Source organism: Epinephelus fuscoguttatus, linkage group LG12, assembly GCF_011397635.1.
Source record: "Epinephelus fuscoguttatus linkage group LG12, E.fuscoguttatus.final_Chr_v1".
In the NCBI taxonomy this organism is placed as follows: Eukaryota; Metazoa; Chordata; class Actinopteri; order Perciformes; family Serranidae; genus Epinephelus; species Epinephelus fuscoguttatus.
Genome location: NC_064763.1, coordinates 11,900,602 through 11,920,700, shown reverse-complemented (window position 1 = coordinate 11,920,700; position 20,099 = coordinate 11,900,602). Strand labels below are relative to the sequence as shown.

The window sequence follows — 20,099 nt, the reverse complement described above, 5'->3', positions numbered from 1 at the left end:
AAGCTTTCTCTGGCACAATAATTTCCTTTGGGATGAATAAAGTTCTATTGATTGAATTAAATTGGACAGATACATAAATAGAACTTTAATGTTGCAGCTGGTGCAGGTGTAGCTCATTGTAATCACCTTATATACTGCTGGTATAGTTTAATAATACACCATCATTTATTAGTTGATTTATATTTTGTTTTAGTACTCTGAATTTTCAAAGTAACTAAAGCTGTCAGATAAATGCAATGCAGTAAAAAGTACATTAAACTTGCATAAAATGGGAAAACTAAAGTAGGCTACAAGTACCTCAAATTTGTACTGCAGTACTTGAGTAAATGTACTTAGTTACATTCCACCACTATTAGCATAAATACAACTCTCGTCAGTAAATGTTTAATGATGGCAGTTATGACTCTGTTTCTACTCAAAACTAACACTAGTGTTTTTACATTTACAATTTGACAACTAATCTAGAAAGTAAATGACACTTTTTGAGGTACACATTTAAATTAACAATGATTTAATGCTCTTTAAATGTAAATAAGGCGCCAGAGTGCATAAAACAGCATCAAAATAGATCTTGTTTATAGGGTTGTATGGGGTCCAAGCTAAGCCTTGAATGTCCTCAGAATTTAAAAAAAAAACTTAAAACAGTGCCCGTTATAGCTCACAAACATAAAGACCACCTGTATTAACCATGACCAACCAACATCTCTCACTGCCCTCATTCACAGCAGTCGAGAACCATACAAGCCTGTACATGTGTATATTGTGAAACCTTTGGCTGCAGTATTCATGTGGATACCACCTGGCATGTTCCACCCACTCAAACACCGTTGCAGACCACTTGGTCTGCAACGGTGTTTGAGTGAGTGGAACATGCCAGGTGGTATCCACACGAATGCCAGAACCAAAGGTTTCCCAGCAGAACAATGCATTGGAACAAGAAGATATATATACACATAATTCATTTATTTACAGTCAGTTTGCTTTCTTTCTCTCTTTCTCTTCTTTTATTGGAATCCAAATGTCCTTTTCTTGGTGAAAGACATTTTTCACTTTTGACAGCATGTTATGTGTGCAACCCACCGCTGGAGATTTTAAAAGTAGCTGTTCGCAGTTAGCAACTAACTCAAAGAGGAAGAACAGCAGCTGTAAATGTCCACAAATTGGGAAAACAATAAGGTCCATGAGCTCCTTACCCTCCGAGCAGAGGACGAGATCAGCCGCCATGTAGTAGAGACAGTAAATCATAGTTATTGCCATGTTAATGTCATTGTTATTGTTTATAAAGTGCTGCTGACGCGTATGTTGTATGTCACACTAGAGGCCGACTTTTCTTTTGATTCCACAACACCGGCATGCTGTCTGAAATCACACATTGGAGCGTCATGATACTGCCGGTGTTTGGTTTTGTGTAAAAATGCTAAGCAGGCATAAAAAAGGGACTTCATAGTGGCTCTATAGCGCCATCTCTGTGTAAATAAACTTATAGTGCCGGGGCAGACTTAACAATTTTGCACCTTTAAGGGTGGAGAGACACCTCAGAGGACTTACACTATGTTTTTTACACAAAGTTCAGTCTTTTAACTGATATATTGCCCAATTTTAATTTAGTTATGGCACTAATTTCTTAGAAAAAAATAACTGCAAACAAAACCAAACTTTCATTCTGGGCTTTTTAAGGGCCTCCCTATTGGGGCCCTGGGCAATTAGTTCCAAACTGCTGTTTTTATTGAGCTTGAAAAATCCAGTTGTTCGGAGTGTGCACCTGCAGAATAACATGCAAAACAGTCTGAAGCTTTTCTCATTTTCATTCTTTGGGCAGATCAAAAATGTAATTTCATCCAGTCTCATTTATTTCCAGCTGTTCTTGTTTCAGTCTCATTTGTTTAATTTGAACTACTTTAGTTATTGTTAAGATTTTATTGTTTCATTAAACTGGCTTTGTATTATTCTTTCTTTGTTTATTGCTCTTTTTACCTAAGTTTCTTAAATGTGTCCTTGATAGCTATGAACTTTTCTTTTTACTTGTCTTTATTATAAATGAGGTCTCTACCTAATGTGTTTCTGAGTTAAAGTCAAGTTGAATGAATGAAAGTTACAGTTGGTGAAGACATCCTCACTGTGACCTCGTCACATGTCCATGTTTGGTCATGGACTTTCCATGTCCACATATGACGTCCAAGGTACCTTGGGTGTGTTGGTTGTTGATGTTCTGGGATGCTGTGTCAACTTCATGCATTGTCTGTTTTCAAAATAAACTTCTGTTTTCACAGGAAATGTACAGTTTGCATACAGTCTCTTTCAAAATAAAAGCACTATGTTGGTACAACACCGGGAATCAGCGTGTTTTTCCTTCAGCAACAAACACACGTAGTTAGATTTAGGAAAAAAGAACAGGGTTTGGCTTTACAATCTTACGGGATGTGAACACCACCCCTCCTGGTGTTTGTTGGACGCATCCATCCTGCCTGCCCCAGTTGAACTGTTGCTGCCTTAACTTTCATCCTTGTCCCGCTGCGTTTTCCCTGATGTTGCTAGGCACCGTTAAAGTATAATGGCAACTGGTTACATATCATGCCAACGTTAATGGACTGCTTTTTCGTTGGTTACTGATGCCACAAGTCACTGCCCAAGCGCCGGATTTTGACAACTTTGGAGTGAGACCAGGCTTGTGAAAGTGGAACTAATTTAAATGACTTTAAATACTGCCAAGTATTTAAAGTCATTTAAATACTTAATGCCGGGGTATGGCATTACCCCAGAAAGTCTTAATTTAATCTATAATAATTCATTATAATGTATTTGTTTATTATATTTTGTATTATTTTTTGTTTTGACTCTGCAAAGTAACTTCAGGTATCCAATAAATGTAGTGGAGTAAAAACATAACATTTCACTGTGAAAAGGCAAGTACTGAGGCGGTCCAGCCCGTCTTTGTAATCACTGACCTGAACTAACAAACTATATGTAAAGTAGTTAAAACTAGTGAAAACAGTGAAATGCTGCTCACACACTGATCAATCAGTATTAACGATTTGATAACTTTACATATAATAACACATCCTGCTTTTCCTGACAGTGAGTACTTTAATATTACTACTAATAATAATGCATTTTATTTCTAGGGACCTTTCAAAGCACTCAAGGACACACCACAAGACACAGTTTAAAGATAACAAGCAGCAACGTATTCATAGATCATAAAGTTAAACAATTCAGTAATATACAATAAAAAGTTAATAAAATAACTAGACAAAATCATGACTATAAAAGCTGTGGTGGATTGTAACTACGTACAAATCTGAGGTACCTGTACTTTACTTGAGTATCTTTTCATGCTATACTTCATCACATCTTAGAGGCAAATCCTGTACTTCTTATTTTACTACAATTACTTAACAGCTTTAGTTACTTTACAAATTAAGATTTGCTTTAATTATTTCAATAGTTGTAATTTATACGTAATAATGTTGAGTTTTGGACTGTTGGTTGGACAAAACTTACTCTGTGAAGGTGTCACTTTAGGCTCTGCCATTTCTCACTCATTTTTACAAACTGAACAATCAATCAATTAATGGAGAAAATAGTGGCAGATTAACCTATAATGAATACACAGGAAGGCAATCCAGACATTCCAAAAGAATAGAAAACGAGGAAGGAGGTATTAAACAGCCTTTATTGTAGTGGCTAAATCATTGAAAGTGCCAACATGTTTCATATCAGGGCTTTAAACACATACAACAAAGGTGTGGCCCCTTTAATCATAATATCAGTTAAACCTCAGCCAACTACAACAGTAATTGTAGCTACTCAACATTAATACATACATTTCAACAGTCATGGGGATATTTTTCTACTTTTAATACTTGAAGTTTTCCTGATTACACTGACATACTTTTACTTATGTAACATTTTCAATGCAGGACTTTTACTTGTATAAGACTATTTACAGTGCGGCATTATGTTCTTTTACTTTCGTAAAGGATCTGAGAACTTCCACCACCCCTACTTTAAAGTTTTGAGCTCCACTATTGAATCAGCAGAGTCCTTAGCCACCTCTATCGGCCAGTCTTGAGTTTCAGTATGTAAAATATGATGTAGATGCAAAATAACATGAAACAGTGAGTGATTTCTGTCGCCAAACGCAGCAGTAGTCATGACACATCTATGCCGGCTCTTCTCCTTGTGACTCAGCTCTGGTTTCTATTCTGGTAACATGAGACTGAGAGGGTTCTTATGTTCTCATGGCGTAGACCTGCTTTTCTTCAACAGGCTTTGAATATGTGTTGTGTAAATATACGGAGGTAGGGTCTTGCTTCAGGGCTGAATATTATCAGGACTGCTGGAGCCTGAAAACACCATGTAATGGACAGTAAAGGTCAAAATGAATAGCTCCCTTTATGAAATCAAACAAAACCCTAAACGTTTCCATGGAAATGACCAAACGTGTTTATGAATAGTTTTTCAAGTATTTTAGAAGCAGTTCAACTATAAACAGACTGGACAACTTTGATGAGAAATATGAGTTACTGAGTGAGGTGTAAGAGTGATCGATCAACGTCTTTAGCAGTAATGGATTTGTAGAAAATATAGCAACAGCAGTAGATTAAAAAAACAGCACACTGTGGGTGTATTTATTGATTTATGTAAAGCGTTTGACACAACTGATCATTCCCTCCTTCCTCAGAAATGTGGTATCAGAGGTGTTGCACAACATATTTGGTGTCACCATGCAAAGAAACAAAATACCTGTAAGCATTCCATAGCTAAACTGTGATTATTGTGTATATTGTATGTAAAGTATAAAGTCACAGACTTCCTTGAACACCTTTTAAATGGACAGTTATCCGATCTTGATGGCTTGGATTCAGGAAATGAGGCAGATGAGAACAGGAATGAGATAGATGATGACTTTAGAAATAAAGACTATTGTTAATTCATAGTACAAGGTTTAGAAGAACTTGAGGTGGCAACTGAGGTTGAAATAGAAGAGATCTAAGGCCGTGTAGTGACAGAGGATCAGGAGGAGATGACAGTAACCAGGGAGGAAGAGATTAAGTGGCATCATAGGACATTTACAACAATCATTGTTACTTCCTTTGAGAATCCTCTGATTTATGACAGACATCCCATGAGCTCCTATGAATACTTAAAAACAGTATATGAGATCTTTGATCTGATGACCGACAGCACCAACATTTATGCCATGCAAAGTGACACACTAGGTTTCAAAATGACTAGTTCGGGAGAAATCAGAACCCTAGCTGGTCTCCACCTTGCTATGGAAGTGATGAAAATGCCAGGAGTCTGCATGTACTGGGAAGCTGAGATGGACATTGGTATTTTTCATAACACCATGTCCCGTGACAGATTCTTCCAGCTCCAGTCACTGTGCATTTGGTCAACAATTTGGAGAAGCCAGCAGAGAACAATGATGTGTTTTTCAAGGTACGTCCTCTCTACAATGCCACACACAGAAGATGCTTGGAGCTTCCACTAGAGGAAAACCTCTGTGTTGACGAACAAATGGTGCCATTTCGTGGATCTTTATCTGTCAAGCAATACATCAAAGGCAAGCCACACCCTTCGGGGGTAAAAATATACTTCCTGTGTGGGGAAAAAGGCATGGCCTATGATTTCCTGCTGCACCAAGGAGCTAAAATGGAGATATCAGAACAGTGTCAGAAGCAGCTGGGACTTGGAGCTGGAGTGGTGTACCAACTTAGCCAGCGAATCACAGAGGCCAACCACAAGTTGCACTTTGACAATTATTTCACAACTTACAATCTTCTGGAGCTGCTGGCTGAGAGGAGAATTCATGCTGCTGGGACATCAAGGGTCTTTTGCTATGCCAGGCCTCCTCTACAGTCGACAAAGACATGGCTAAAAAGCCGCAAGGAAGCTGTGATGAAGTTGTAAGCCATGATGGTAAGGTGGCACTGGTTTAGAGCAAAGGAAGCACTTCGCACATCTATTAAAAAAGACAGATGCGTTGGAAAGAGAAGACCAAAAAGTTGCAAAAGGACTCCCGCACACTGTCTAACTTGCAATAAATAATTAATTTACGACGTTTCGGTACTAGACCTTCATCAGGCAAACAAAAGGTGGCACTGGTCAAATGGTTTGACTATAGACCAGTTGTCATGGCCCCCAACTTTGTTGATGTCAGCAGAATGGATGAAGTGCAGCGGTGGGACAAAAAGCAGGCCTGATTTTTGAAGGTGTCCCATCTAGAGGTGGTGAAGCATTACAATGAAGCAATGGGTGGTGTTGACTTGCTTGATCAACTTGTCGGTCTGTACTGCACAGAAATTCGGTCAGAAAAGTGGACCCTGAGAATGATCACACATGCTTTTGACCTGGCTGTGGATGAGTTGAGTAAAAATCAGCTGGATAATTTTTTTTTGCTCAGCAGAAAATGCATGCTGATAGCCATAACTGCCCCTTTGAGTGTGGTTAAAGTGCTGCCCTGAATCATCATTAAGGAGCATACATGCTGGAGAGCAGTCTTAATACCCAACATTTCAGATGGACATTTTTATTTGCTCCCAGAAACTTTTAACCCATGGACACTCTCTCATGAAATGTAAGAAAGTCCTTGATTGATTCAAATCACGCAGTTTGGAGAAGTAGATATACTCATCATATAACACTGCTTTAGTGTCAAATAAGTTTGTAATATGAAAATCAGGCTCGTTAATTTAGAATTTAAGTTTTGTGAGGAACGGGAAACATTCTCCAAATTATTCCAAATTGCTATAATGCTTATTGAAGTGTGTGTGTGCTCTAACAAATTATTTTAAATTAAAGAAACATATCCTCAAGTTAATCCAGATAGTTTCCTAATTAAGTTCATTGGATGAATAACAAGTTGGCTGTCACTCAAGGTATTTACAGCCTGTATAGCAGAACTTAATTGTAGATATAGAAAAAAGGAGCTGGATGACAATTTGTATGTTTCCTTCAGATCCTGTAACCTTTCTGACTCACAACTGGCAGCGGCCTCTTATGGTAGTTCCTGAATAGGTTGGCACATGTCTCTTGAGGGATCTCAGCCTGTACCCCCATGGCATATTATTCCAGCTCATCCAAACTGTGTGGTTTTTGAGCAAGGACATTAACCTTGAGCTCCCACCACAGATTCTCAATAGGATTGAGATCTGGGCTCTGAGAGGGCCACTCCAGGACCTTGATTTTGGTGTCCTGGACCACCCTTAATGTACACTTTGGGTCACTGTCTTGCTGGAAGACCCAGCGTTGACTTGAAGTTAGACAGCAGATTTCTTTATATTATCCTTCAAACTGTCAACATAATCTTCTTTCTCCACGATGCCATGCACCTGAACAAGGTTCTCTGCTCTCTCTCTGTGCCTGAAGCAGCAAAACAGCCCCACAGCATTATGGTCCCACCAGCATGTTTTACTGTGGCAACTGAGCTCTTAGGGTAAAAGGCTCCGTGTGCCCAAACAGCTCAAGTTTAGTTTCATCAGACCAGAGGACAGACTTCCAAATCTCACGCCCATGTTTCAAATGTTCACGGACAAATTTCAGCCTGGCTTCGATGTGCAGCTGTGTGAGTTTTCTTGGACGATGACCTCGAAGCCCATCACGATGAAGAGTCCTTACAACAGTCCTCCTTGAAACATCAAGTCCAGAAGAGGCCAGTTCAGCAGAGCCCAATCAAATCCAGTGCTTGGGCAGTGACTTTCTGTAAGATTCTAAAGCCAAACCCTGTTCTTTTTTCCTAAACCTAACCACGTGTGTTTGTTGATGGCAAAAAAACGTCAATACACAGTGTTGTACCAACATAGTGGATGTAACAGGATGAAGTTGACACGGCGTCCCAGAGAGTCAACAACCAATGCACCCAGGATACCTTGCTGGTCGCACGTGGACATAGAAAGTCCATGACTCAAACATCAATATGTGACGAGGTCAGAGTGACAGTGTGTTGCTCAGCAACAATCAGTCTTAGCAGAGATCTAGGGCCCTTATTTATACCCACTGTGTTCGCACAAAAAGGGCTTGAAAAGTGCGTACGCCACTTTCTAAGCATAAATTGGGATTTATAAAGAAAAACAAGGTAATGTGGGTAAAATTAGGCAAACTCTGACCCATGTGTAAGCACACTTTGAAGACGGGAAATTGGCGACCAAGATGGTGAGGTGGTGAACTGAAGCCAGATTGTTTATAACACTGAAATGCAGCAGTGTTATTTGTGTTTGTGCAACTTGTATTCTGTGTATCTACACAACACATGTTCAAAGCCTGTTGAAGAAAAGCAGATCTATGCCATGAGAACATAAGAACCCTCTCAGTCTCATGTTACCGAAATAGAATCCAGAGCTGAGTCAGGAGGAGAAGAGCTGGCATACAGTAGATGTGTCATGACTGGTCATTACTGCTGCGCTTGGCTTTGGCGACAGAAATCACTCACTGTTTCATGTTATTTTGCATCTACATCATAGTTTACATACTGAAACTCAAGACTGGCCGACAGAGGTGGCTCAGGACTGATTCTATAGTGGAGCTCAAAACTTTTCCATAACCACTTCTTGATTGCAAAAGTTTCTGCACCTTAAATCTCAAATCAAATTCTGGTCGGTATTTATGATTGAATGTAGGTGTGTAGAGGGCGGGATATGAGGCTGAGTCCACATGTGGACATTTCCAAGTTGATTTGGGATTCAAAAAATAAATTTGCTTCCTGGCAGACGCATGCATGTTTTTATCAATCAGAATACTTCATGGCATACGTACATTTTCTCATTTGAACGTACACAAACATTTAGTGTGGATTCTGCTGGGGACTGTTGTTGACTATTTTCCTCTCCAAAGTTTTTGAAACCTTGCACATTCGACCACGCCCAGTTTGTTCCTAACAGAATACGTCTCATTGTGCTTTGTACAATTGTTCTAGACACTGTGAAACGCTAAGAACTGGCAGTACAGCATCCACTATCTTCTTTCTGAGTTCCAGACTGATTTCTTTACTTTTTGTCATGATGAAATCGCTTCTTTCCAATAATTTTAGAGGAGTCCCTCTCAATCAAGTGTTCCAGTGCCACGAGCCCTGTTCATTGGAGTCCCCCCAGTTAAGTTCAGTGCTGATTCATTCCAGGATATGAGGTTCCTAACAGCTGTTTGGTGCTTTATCTATGTACATTTTTTGAAGAAAATGTTATTGTTAGTTATAAATATTTGATCAAAATATTGCTGCTAGCAATATAGAAAGCTATCACCAGGAACAAGGGTAAAGAAACATAGCAAACAACTGTGGAAGAAATCTTTTTAACAGAGAAACTGACACATACTGAGACAACAAGACTCACAACTAGAAAGAAAATGGGAAAAATGGACTCTATACAGGACTCAAAAAGACGACACTGGACTGGACAGCAGATACATTGATCCTTATGACTGTAAAAATGTGTATTTACCCAAACAGTTTTTGTTTTGTTGGCTCTAAATATCTTTCAATTATTGTATGATGCTGTTGTAACTTTGTTGACATTTTATCAACATGTTTTCAGACATTTTATTAACTTTTTTTTTTCAGACATTTTATTAACTTTTTTTCTGAGATTTTTTTGGACATTTTATCAACATTTTACCTTTTCTGGGATATTTCATTAACATTATTTTGGACATTTTAACATTTTTAAGGACATTTCAATAACATTTTTTTTAGTAACTTTTTCTCGACAATTTTATAAAATATTTTACTAACATTTTTTTCAGAGATTTTATCAATATTTTTGGACATTATATCAACATTTTCCGGATATTTTTAAACACTTTTTCGGTTATTTTATCAACATTCTTTCGGACATTTTAATAATGTTTTTCAGGCATTTTATGACAATTTTTTTGGACAGCTTATTAATTTTTATTAATGTGACCCTCTATGTTGTGCTTGCTCCTGTCCCAACTTCTCTGTAACGTGTTGCAGGGATCAAATTCACAATGAGTGTATATTTCCAAAGGAAAACAAAACACTGAACATTAAATTTAACGTCTCTGTACTGCATTGAAGGTTTAAAAGAAATTGCAAATCATTGCATTTACATTTTACACAGCGTCACAGCTTTTTTGGTGTTGGGATTGTACTTTACTACTTTTCATCTCAGAGGGTGAATGCTGTACTTTGTGTGTCACTACATGTATTTAACACTTAGTTACATTTCACATTAAAAAAATATATACTTTTATGATATTAGGCAGTATAATTCTACTAATCTACCCAGTAGACTAGAAAGTATCTTAAATTGGCTCCACATTGAGAAACTACAACATTAAAATGCTCTTACATGCATTCAGCAACAGAACCAGAATAGTTTAGAATACTTTGAGTAAATTGAGCTTAAAGTAACAGTATTTATTCAGGACTTTTAATGTCAACAAAGTCTTTTAGAGTGCTGTATTTAAAGTAAAGGATCTGAGTACTTCTTCCACCACTGCCTTTGTATTACTAATATTTTCTTCTTCTATACAAATCCCTTGTAAGGACTCGTCCTGTCCACTGGAGGGCAGCACAGCACACACTATGGGACGGAGTCTGTGTGTAATAATGTGTCCAACACATCTGTGTGTGTCAGTGTCAGTGTGAGCTGGGATCTCTTCACACAATATTTCACCCAGGCTGGTTTAGTTTTACAACACATGAATGGAGGTTAAAGTGACGGAGTGGTTGAACAAAATATAACACCTGGAGATGACGTCACCACTGGTATGAACTAATTTCATGCTTGCACGCCCTTTTCTGTTACTTTTGCAGTTTTCACTTAATATTAATTTATTGTTCTAAATATTAACTTAGTGATATAGATATATATATATAGATAGATGTATATATGGTTCCATAGTGTAGCGGTTATCACGTCTGCTTTACACGCAGAAGGTCCTGGGTTCGAGCCCCAGTGGAACCATTGCTTTACACCTGCCAGGTGTATGTAGGTTAGAGTAGTATTTCAGGTGCACCTTGCATAATGACTTGTCCTTCCATTCTATATAGGAAGAACTGAGTGACATAGTGCATTTCAATTTAGGGAGTGAACCAAAAAATAATTACAAAGAATAAGTTAATGCTGAAATAATCACACAGGGAAATAGTTAAATTTGTAAACAAATATATATAAGAGAGTTACAGCCATAAATCTCGTTTATATTTAATATGTTTTGATTTTTACAATTAGATAGATATTTAGGACTGACTCTCGCCCTTTCATGCATGAATTACGACTTCAGTCATGATGTTTTTCCTAAGTGTTTATATTCCTTTTTAGTCACGAAAACCAAAAATTTGAAGTTCATTTTTTTTAAACACTCATTTTTTAAGGAGTTTTTTTACATGTCCATTTCGGTGGACAGCATGCATTTAAGTTTTAAACTTAAGAAATGTAAACCGATGAAAGAAAAGATGCAATATGTGAAACTATTAAAATTTATCTTGTACCCCCCTCCCTCATTCAGCTCCTTCCTCTTAACTTACCTATGTATATTTTTCTATGAATGTTTTCTACAAAAATGCCAAAATCATGTCGAAATATTGTTTTTTTTTCTCACAAAAATTGCAAGGTAGGTACAAGGTTGCAGTAATGGTAGTCAGTGCTGCATGATGTCCACCTGGTGGACAGATGATTAATTTAATTTACTCCCAACATGAAAAATCTTAACAACTGTATAACTTTTTAGATGAATAAAACAAATGTTAATTACCTGTAAGTGTCTCCTATTGTAGTAGGGTTGGTGATCAACTCCTGAGCTGCTCAACACTTTTTTGTGTTCTGTCGGCCATCTTGGTTTTTAGAGATTTGTGCTGCACTTACAACACCTGGCCAGTGGGAGGCAGTGTGTGGCATGACGCACCAGGGTCCATAGTCATGGCTTTTATGCAACTGTAGCATCCAAACTAATGCATACAGAAGGAAATGGCCTTTAAATAACCATCACCTGTAGTGAGCACTCTGCATAAAGAGCAAGGTGATCATGTTACCTTTGAAACAGGAATAAAAGCAGGTCGAGCTTTGGGAGCTGTCTTTATATATTATAGTTTTAATCACAGAGTCGTCACCAGACATTTTAATTTAACCTCAAAATCAGTTTGGTTTTCTTTTTTGTTTTCTTATTCTAAAATTTCCTCATGTTACTAAAATGTGGTCACTGTCCAAGGTCTAAAACTGGTCCTAATAAAGATAGTGGTACACACACACACACACACACACACACACACGCACACAGACACACAGACACACACACACACACACACACACACACACGCACACACACAGATATGTGGGAGGAAGCATTCACACCACACTGATGAAGTTTTAGTCAACTGTCTGTCACACCACAGATCCGGCCGGAGGCCCACACTCGCCTCCTCTCCCGGATATGTATGTGTGTGTCAGTGTGTCATTCTGTGTGTGTGTGTGTGTGTATGTGTGTCTTCCTGTTGTTTTAGATTCCACTTCACTCCCCCACTGCTGCCAATCCCCGACCCCTGACCCCTGCTGAACCCAGCTGTCAGCTGTCCTGGCCTGCATGGGACAGCTTTCTCTCTCTATCAACTTTTTTTTTTTTTGGTCTGAGTTTCATTCCACTTCTGTTTCTCTGAAGACATCGCTGTTATTTAGAGCAACGTGAAGAAGTCAGTGACGTGAAAGTAGAAATACTGAAGTCTGAAATTACTCCGTTACAAGTAGAAGTCCTGAATTCAAAATGTTGCTTAAGTAAAATTACAGAAGTGTAATAAGTATCAAAAGTAAAAACCATAATGCAGACTGGCTCCTCTCACTGTGATATGACCTCAGGAATTTAATGTCAGTTTAACATAGCTTTTTTGTTGTTTGAGCATTAAATCCTCTGTCATATGAACATAAAAACATTGAGTGCACATATTTACAGCCATTTCTTAATTCTACTGAACTTCTATTGAAGAAAATATGTTAAGTGCATAAAGATCGTGTTTTTAATTGGCCTTGAACTAATTAAGTGAAATCAGCTTCATACATTTTAGTTAAATTAAGTCAAAACTGCTGATTTAACATGAAAATATCACGTCAAGCTCCTAAGGGACACGTTTTTGTGTCAGGTGAACCTGACATGTTGTTTTAAAAAATTGAATGAAGATTAAGTGGTTATATAATATAAAACACCCGGAGGTGACATCACCACTGGTATGAACTTCTTTCCCATCTGCACTTTCTTTTACTCCTGTATGTTTCTCTGACTATTCCTTTATTACATTACATGTTATCAAATTAGAAGATCATATGGTTCCATAGTGTAGCGGTTATCACGTCTGCTTTACACGCAGAAGGTCCTGGGTTCGAGCCCCAGTGGAACCATTGCTTTACACCTGCCAGGTGTTTGTAAGTTACAGTATGACACCACTTGTTTCTTGTGTAATGAATCCCCCCCCCTCTGTTCTATGAAGGAATAACAGAGACTGAAATGTAAATAGAGGAATAAACCAATTAATAATTACAGAAATAAATGAACAAAAAATAACTTAATGCTGAAATAAACACAGAATTAAATAATTAAATTCATAAAGAAATACATACAGGAGAGTTACAGCCAAATATGTCATTTATATTCAATGAAATTTTTTATTTTTACAATCTAAATTTCATCTAGGACATACTCTAAATGACCATGTAAGCCATGTAGGTGTCTCAGCTATAAAACGTATACACAGCTGTATAATCGTGTGTCTGTCATATTTTAGACAATGGTGCAGTTCAGAGCAGAGCGATGGGACTTCTCTGAGTGCATAAAATGGCTCCTAAACTTGCAGTATGTGGTTACATGGGTCAGGTGCTGGGGCGTAAATATAGACAGTGCAGGCAGTGCAATTACACTGGGACCCCTGAGGTGCAGGGGCCTGTTGAGAGAGTGGGCCCTTGCAGGAGATTCAGGTTGCCACCTTGGAAATATATCTTGTCCTGCTGCGTTTCCCCCTGACGCTGCCGTGCACCCTTACACTGTAACAGCAACAGGCCACGTACCATGCCGACGTCAAAGGACATCTTTTTCCTTGGTTTCTGACGCAGCAAGTCACTGCCCAAGCACCGGATTTCAGCTCGGCTCCTACCTGTATCTGTAAGGACTGATTTTAAAGTCCTTTTACTGATCTACTTGTTTAATCCAGCACCTTCACAAAGAAGAAGAAGAAGAAGCCATTCTTATTAAAGAGTAACCTGAGTAAATGTACTTTCATTTTTAATAGTTTCCTCTCGGCTGAATAATCTCCCATCCGGCACGTATGTTGCGGGTTGCAAACACACCAAGTTGGGTTTGGTTTGGGCCGTTATAGAAATAAAATAATATTACGTTTTTTTTTTTAATTATTTATTTATATGGAAACCAAAATTCACACAAGGAAGAACAGTAAATATTAAAAAGGAACAAGTAAAAATAAATAAACCGAAATATGTAGAAAAATATTTCAGTAATGAGAAGCTACAGAGATTTAAAGTAAACATGTTTTATTTAGCATTAATTAGTACATTAAAAGCATGAGGACCTACATAAATGGTAATATCACATCAGTAAATATATTTCATACCAATATATAACGTGTTTTAATGTGTTTTAAAATGATAAAAAGACTTCTGAGTAAAATGATCACAAAATTCAAAAGACCATGAATACTGTATGAAATATACCCTGTATAAAAGTCTGTAGATTATTTCTTAAATTATAGGATATCTTAAAACAAATTAATATTTTCTATATTGAGTCATGAGCAGGTAAAATACGTTTTTGGGTTGAAGTCAGTCAGTGTTGTTGTAGCAGCAGCTTTTCTCCACACAGGGGAGGTAACAGCTTCACTTTTGGAAAGAAGCAAACACACAAACAGGATGTTTTGTCTCTTCAACTTATTCGTACATTTTTTATCTAAAAAACAAAATCCCTGTAATATGTTTCGTCCTTTTTAAAGTGTCCCGTGTTTACCGTCAGAAAAATATGAGGATAACGTGACTCCACAACAGGAAAAGTCAGGAGCAGCTGAAGCTGCCAAATCCTGACTCGCTGAGATGTTTTGAAATCTTACACTAAATATCCTCTCTACTCTCATCAAAACTCATTACCTCTCCTCATATACATAATCCTCATTAATCCTCCTTGTACTCGTGAACAACGTGTGAAAAAAAGAAGAAAAAAACACTCTTTGAAATGAGAGTCCGCTTCATTCCAGCTTTGGCGCCTCCAGACAAAAATATCTCAGGATACCATTAAAAAAATGTCAAATTCAATTATGCCTTTCTCTCTTTTGGGTCTTATAACACACACACACACACACACACACACACACACCCGCACGCATGCACGCGCACACACACACACACACACACACACACACACACACACACACACACAAACACACACTTATGTAGAAAGTGAATGAAAGGAAGAGGAAGTCCTGAGGGCTTTGAAAGCATGATTGGGAGAAAGCTCTTGTGCTGGTGAGAAAGGAGAAGGTGAATAACAGGCCCTGGTAGCCGGCAGCCAGCACAAAGTGGAGTGGAGAGCTCCATTCTCCCTGCCAGAGAGGGAGACCCCTCACGGGGGTGGGTGAGGGCCCAGAGGGCCCTCGGCAGCCCGGGACCCTCGCTTAATGAGAAATTCCTGGGGATTTAGAGGGGTGCAGAGGTCTTCATTTTCTCACTGCGCCCACGGGCCCCCGGTAGCCGGGTGGTGAGGGTTCTCTTTCAGCCCTGAAACGTCCCTAGAGGAAGGGAGAGTCCCCCCATTCAACAAGAGCAGGGGCCCGCCTGCCTGCTGGATTATGTATATGAGATGTGGGTTGTAGGATCACAACCTGCCACCTTCTGCACACTGCAAAAAATGTCAAGTCATTTAAAGCTGCACCTGCCTTCACAAAGTGGGGCTTCAGCAGGGAGGAGCGTCCCATCGCCACTAATTAAGATGCTGAACATTCACACTGATGAGTGTCAGGCAGGAGCATCAGCCACAAAATGTCCCCACGACCACAGAGAAAAACATCCACATCCTCCTCTTCAAACTCATCATTATAACATGTAAACTATTTTCAAAATTAGAATGAACCCGTCACATGCAAGAAATTTGACTCTGGTTGTTGATATACTTTATCATACTTATACACACAGCATCGAGAACGAATGTACAGGAAGATATAAATATAGACAAGCAACTAATCTAACAAACATAAAATACAAAAAAAATCCTCCCATAGTTTCCATTCATGTCAGTGAAAACATGGATGCTTCACCCACAGAAGATCTATAGAATCAGCAGTTTCAAGATTAGAGTCACCAATTCAGTATCTGACCAAATGTCTCTCCTTGTGTTCCTGAGATATGACGTTTAAACATGATGATGTCACAGTGAAGCTGACCTTTGACCTTTTGGATATAAAATGTCAGTTTATTGTCGAGTCCAAGTGGACGTTTGTGCCAAATTTGAAGAAATCCCCTCAAGGCGTTTCTTAGATATCGCGTTCCTGAGAATGAGATGGCTGCATTGTGACCTTCACCTTTGACCCTTGATCACCAAAACTAATTCAGTTCATCCTTGAGTCCAAGTGAACATTTGTGCCAAATTTGAAGAAATTCCATTGAGGTGTTCTTGAGACATTGCGTTCACAAGAATGGGACGGACAAACTACCAGCCCCAAAAAATACTGTTTCTGGCCACAGCTATTGTGGGGTCACAGTGACCTTTGACCAGCAAATACTAATAGTTCATTCTTGACTCAAAGAGGGTATTTGTGCCAAATTTGAAGAAATTTCTTCAAGGTGTTCACAACATTGAGACAGATGAGGTCACAGTGACTTTGACCTTTGACTATCAAAATCTGATCAGTTCATCGTTGAGTCCAAGTGAATGTTTGTGCCAAATAGGTAGAAAAACCACTGAGGCGTTTTTGACATACCACATTTGCTAGAATAAGACAGGCGCGGTTACAATGACCTTTGACAGTAAATGATCACTTTTATTAATTATTAAGGGCTGCTGATGCGTATGTTACACGCCACACTAAAGGCGGACACAGTTCAGACCCAAGATTCGCGACAAAACCGTTTTAGGACGTCGCAGAGAAAAGGGTCAGCGGTGTGAACTGGCCGGTCTTTGCTCGACTCAAGCCGGCTGATGATGTCACCCGACACTTAGCTGGTCAAATCGCAAATCTTTGCCTGAACTGGGCTTGAAGTGCTGCCAATGCATATGTTACATGTCACACTAGAGGCTGATGCTGTTGTGTTACATGTCACACCCATAACGCCTCCTTTGCTTCTGCGATGCCTGCATGCTGTCTGTAATCACACAGTTGAGCTGCATGATGCTTTGGTCATTGGTCCTGTGTAAAGACATAAAGGCGGCGTTACAAAGGGACTTCATGATGGCCCTATAGCTCCACCTCTGTATAAAAAGGCTTAGAGTTCAGTGCTTTTAGTGAAATGTATGATTAAAAAACTGAAGAACTCATCACCTGAACATTTCCTCTCTCCTCTGGCTGCAGGAGAGTGGAGCCAGATCTCACCATTGCGGGAGTTAATTGTCCAAGTGACTAATTAGAAGAATGAGTGAGAATTGAGGGGCCGCTGGGATTCAGCTGCCCCTGTCAGAGCCTCCCAGCACCAGGCCTTTGGACCTGCTACGGCCCCACCGGGCCCCCCGGCTGAGACGCCCCCCCTCAGCTGAGCTTCAGAGCTGGAGGGGCCGGGGGCGTTGGACATTGTGTTGAGAGAGCTCTTGCTGAGGATGGACTCGGCTGTCGACACAAACAAACCCCCAGTTGGTCGTTTGACGGCTTCACAGGTGGAGACGGCGTCTTCTCTCCGGGACTCAACTCCTCAGGAAGCCTGTATTCATGACGGAACATCAGGGGAGCTAGGAGGAAAGCTGTCCATATTCGCATCTTTACACATAAAGGTTATTAATACAAAATCACGTCCATGGTGACTTGTAGCGCGTTTGAGCCTGGACTGACCGGTGCCAAGACCAAAACGTGACTTAGATTTCTACACTGCCTTAAAAAGTTTGGAATAACCTGTTATATTACACTTTTCTTTCTTTCCTTCAATAACATCTCTTAACAGAGATAAAACAGTTAAATCAGACTTGTATGATAATGTATTAATAACATTGGAAATAGTTTTGGCCCCAAAAGAAGGATTATTAAAGGATATTAAATGATTCAAAATTCCACTTAGTCAATGTCTGCAGTATTTTGTTTTCCAGTCCAGAAAAGCATCGGTGATAATCAATTATTATAAACCTCAACAATGCAATGGGACTCTAAATACTACGGGACTTTCCACCTCCTTCTATTACACTGTTACCAGTGGGGTTTAAAACGTGCCGGCCCATGCATTTTATAACTCTGCAAAAGGTTCCTTTGTGCGTTGGTATCTGACGCCCAGATCACTGACAAAGTGATGGTATATTTGACGAGTTTGGAATGAGAAAGAGCTGATTTGTCAACAACTGACCTTTTGTTAAGCCCCGCCCCTTTATGATGTCCCAACAAGCTGTCAGAGTAAGCATGGAGCCCACACTGTAACTAACTGCACTCCCTGAAGAAATATGATCATATTTTTATAAAACTGAAAGAGTGATTCCAGAGAGAAGCAGACAGAGGGGTCTACAGTCTGTGTTTGAAGGATATATCCAGGATGTCAAACTGACTCAGCAGCAACAACAGGTTAAAAAGACGAAGACAGGTAGAAGCTAAAGCCGAACTATAGGCTACAGATCACAGTGTAAAAGTGAACCACCACATCACTGCTGATCGCCACAGAACACAATGAATATAAAGGGAAACTTTGCTGATATTGAACCAGCTGTGTGGCATCACAGTGTGTGCAGATGAACGGTGTTTGGCTTCACCCCTGTGCTGCTGCCAACACCTGGACCACTGCCACCAGAGGGGCAGGGATCTCTGGGGAAAGTCAAACAATGTTCATCAGCACACAATGTGATGACACACAGCTGGTTGAATATCAGCAAAGTTTCCCTGCTTCCCCTCACTGGTTCCTGTACAGCAGGGTCGGTCTTTGTTTCACTGTTATAATCATTAAAAAGCAAAAGCAGCATGTGTATACATTCAGTAGGCTATATCTTCAGTAGCTAGCTAGCTAACCCTACACTTTTCAGGGTTTGATTTTGGTTTTGGAACAGGGAAGAAACGTATATCTTTTTCCAACCTCTCCAGTTAACGAGTGTCATTAATACACGACGTGCCCCAGGCACAACATTTAGCTCCAAATCCACAAAATCTGCCTGACAATGAAGGAAATCTGAAATGACTGCATTAGAGTCAATGGAGTACAGCTGTGTTGTTGTCGGACCCTGGTCTGAGCCGGCCCGATGATATGTTATGGGGGCGGGACTTAGCGAAGGTTCCTCAAAAAAATCAAGCTCAATAGATGAAACAAGGAGTTGATCTTGAAACAGTTGTGGACGAGTGTAGGTGTAATGCTGAAGGATGATAAACACTATTATAGTCTGGTCTATAAAGGTAATAATTTATTGATGACTATCAAACACCTTAATAAGTACGGAACGTGGTACCTAACTTCAAGACAATAACACTGGCAGCTTAGAGCTCAGTAACTTAATGGGTGATGATGTCTTGTCAGTTTAGCTTTGGGATACACACACACACACACACACACAGAGCTGGGCTGTGTTGGTCAGTGCCATTTCAGAGCCAAAACCCAAAGCACAGCCGGAGGCTTTGGCAGAAAAGATGATCTCCACTCGGGCTCTCAGCGTGAGCAGCGGACTCTCTGTGGACACAAGCTTTGGGATCTTTGTGCGTCTATTCTGATAAAAGAAAACGAGGCTTTCACTTCACTGTTGAGTGCAGAAACGGCTGCACTTCACCTTCATTTCACCACTGCCTGGATTAAACCTGATGAGAGTTGGGATCAGGATTTAGAAGATGTTGTCTTCCAGCAGAATTATAAAATGTGTTTAGAGTCATGGTGACAAAGATTAACAGCATATCTATTTTTCTGTCTTTTAAAGTTCCAATTTCAAGACACAACACACTAAAAATCATTGTTAACCCAGTTTGTGTCAATACTGGCTTAACTTTACTAAGT

The 20,099-nt window shown here is 39.5% G+C and overlaps 1 protein-coding gene and 2 non-coding genes across 3 annotated transcripts in view; 2 read left to right on the top strand and 1 right to left on the bottom strand.

Moving 5' to 3' along the window:
* nsd1b (nuclear receptor binding SET domain protein 1b) overlaps nt 1-11,755 on the bottom strand; it is a 52,002-nt gene extending 40,247 nt beyond the window's left edge. Inside the window, exon 1 of the mRNA XM_049591852.1 lies at nt 11,716-11,755. The gene's annotated coding sequence lies outside the window, so the exon portion shown is untranslated. The remainder of the gene's footprint in view (nt 1-11,715) is intronic.
* Nucleotides 10,853-10,925, top strand: trnav-uac (transfer RNA valine (anticodon UAC)). The gene has a single exon. It is a non-coding gene; the product is annotated as a tRNA-Val (tRNA).
* A 1,518-nt stretch (nt 11,756-13,273) lies between the features above and the next one.
* On the top strand, nt 13,274-13,346 carry trnav-uac (transfer RNA valine (anticodon UAC)). The gene has a single exon. It is a non-coding gene; the product is annotated as a tRNA-Val (tRNA).
* Nucleotides 13,347-20,099: the final 6,753 nt, after the last annotated feature.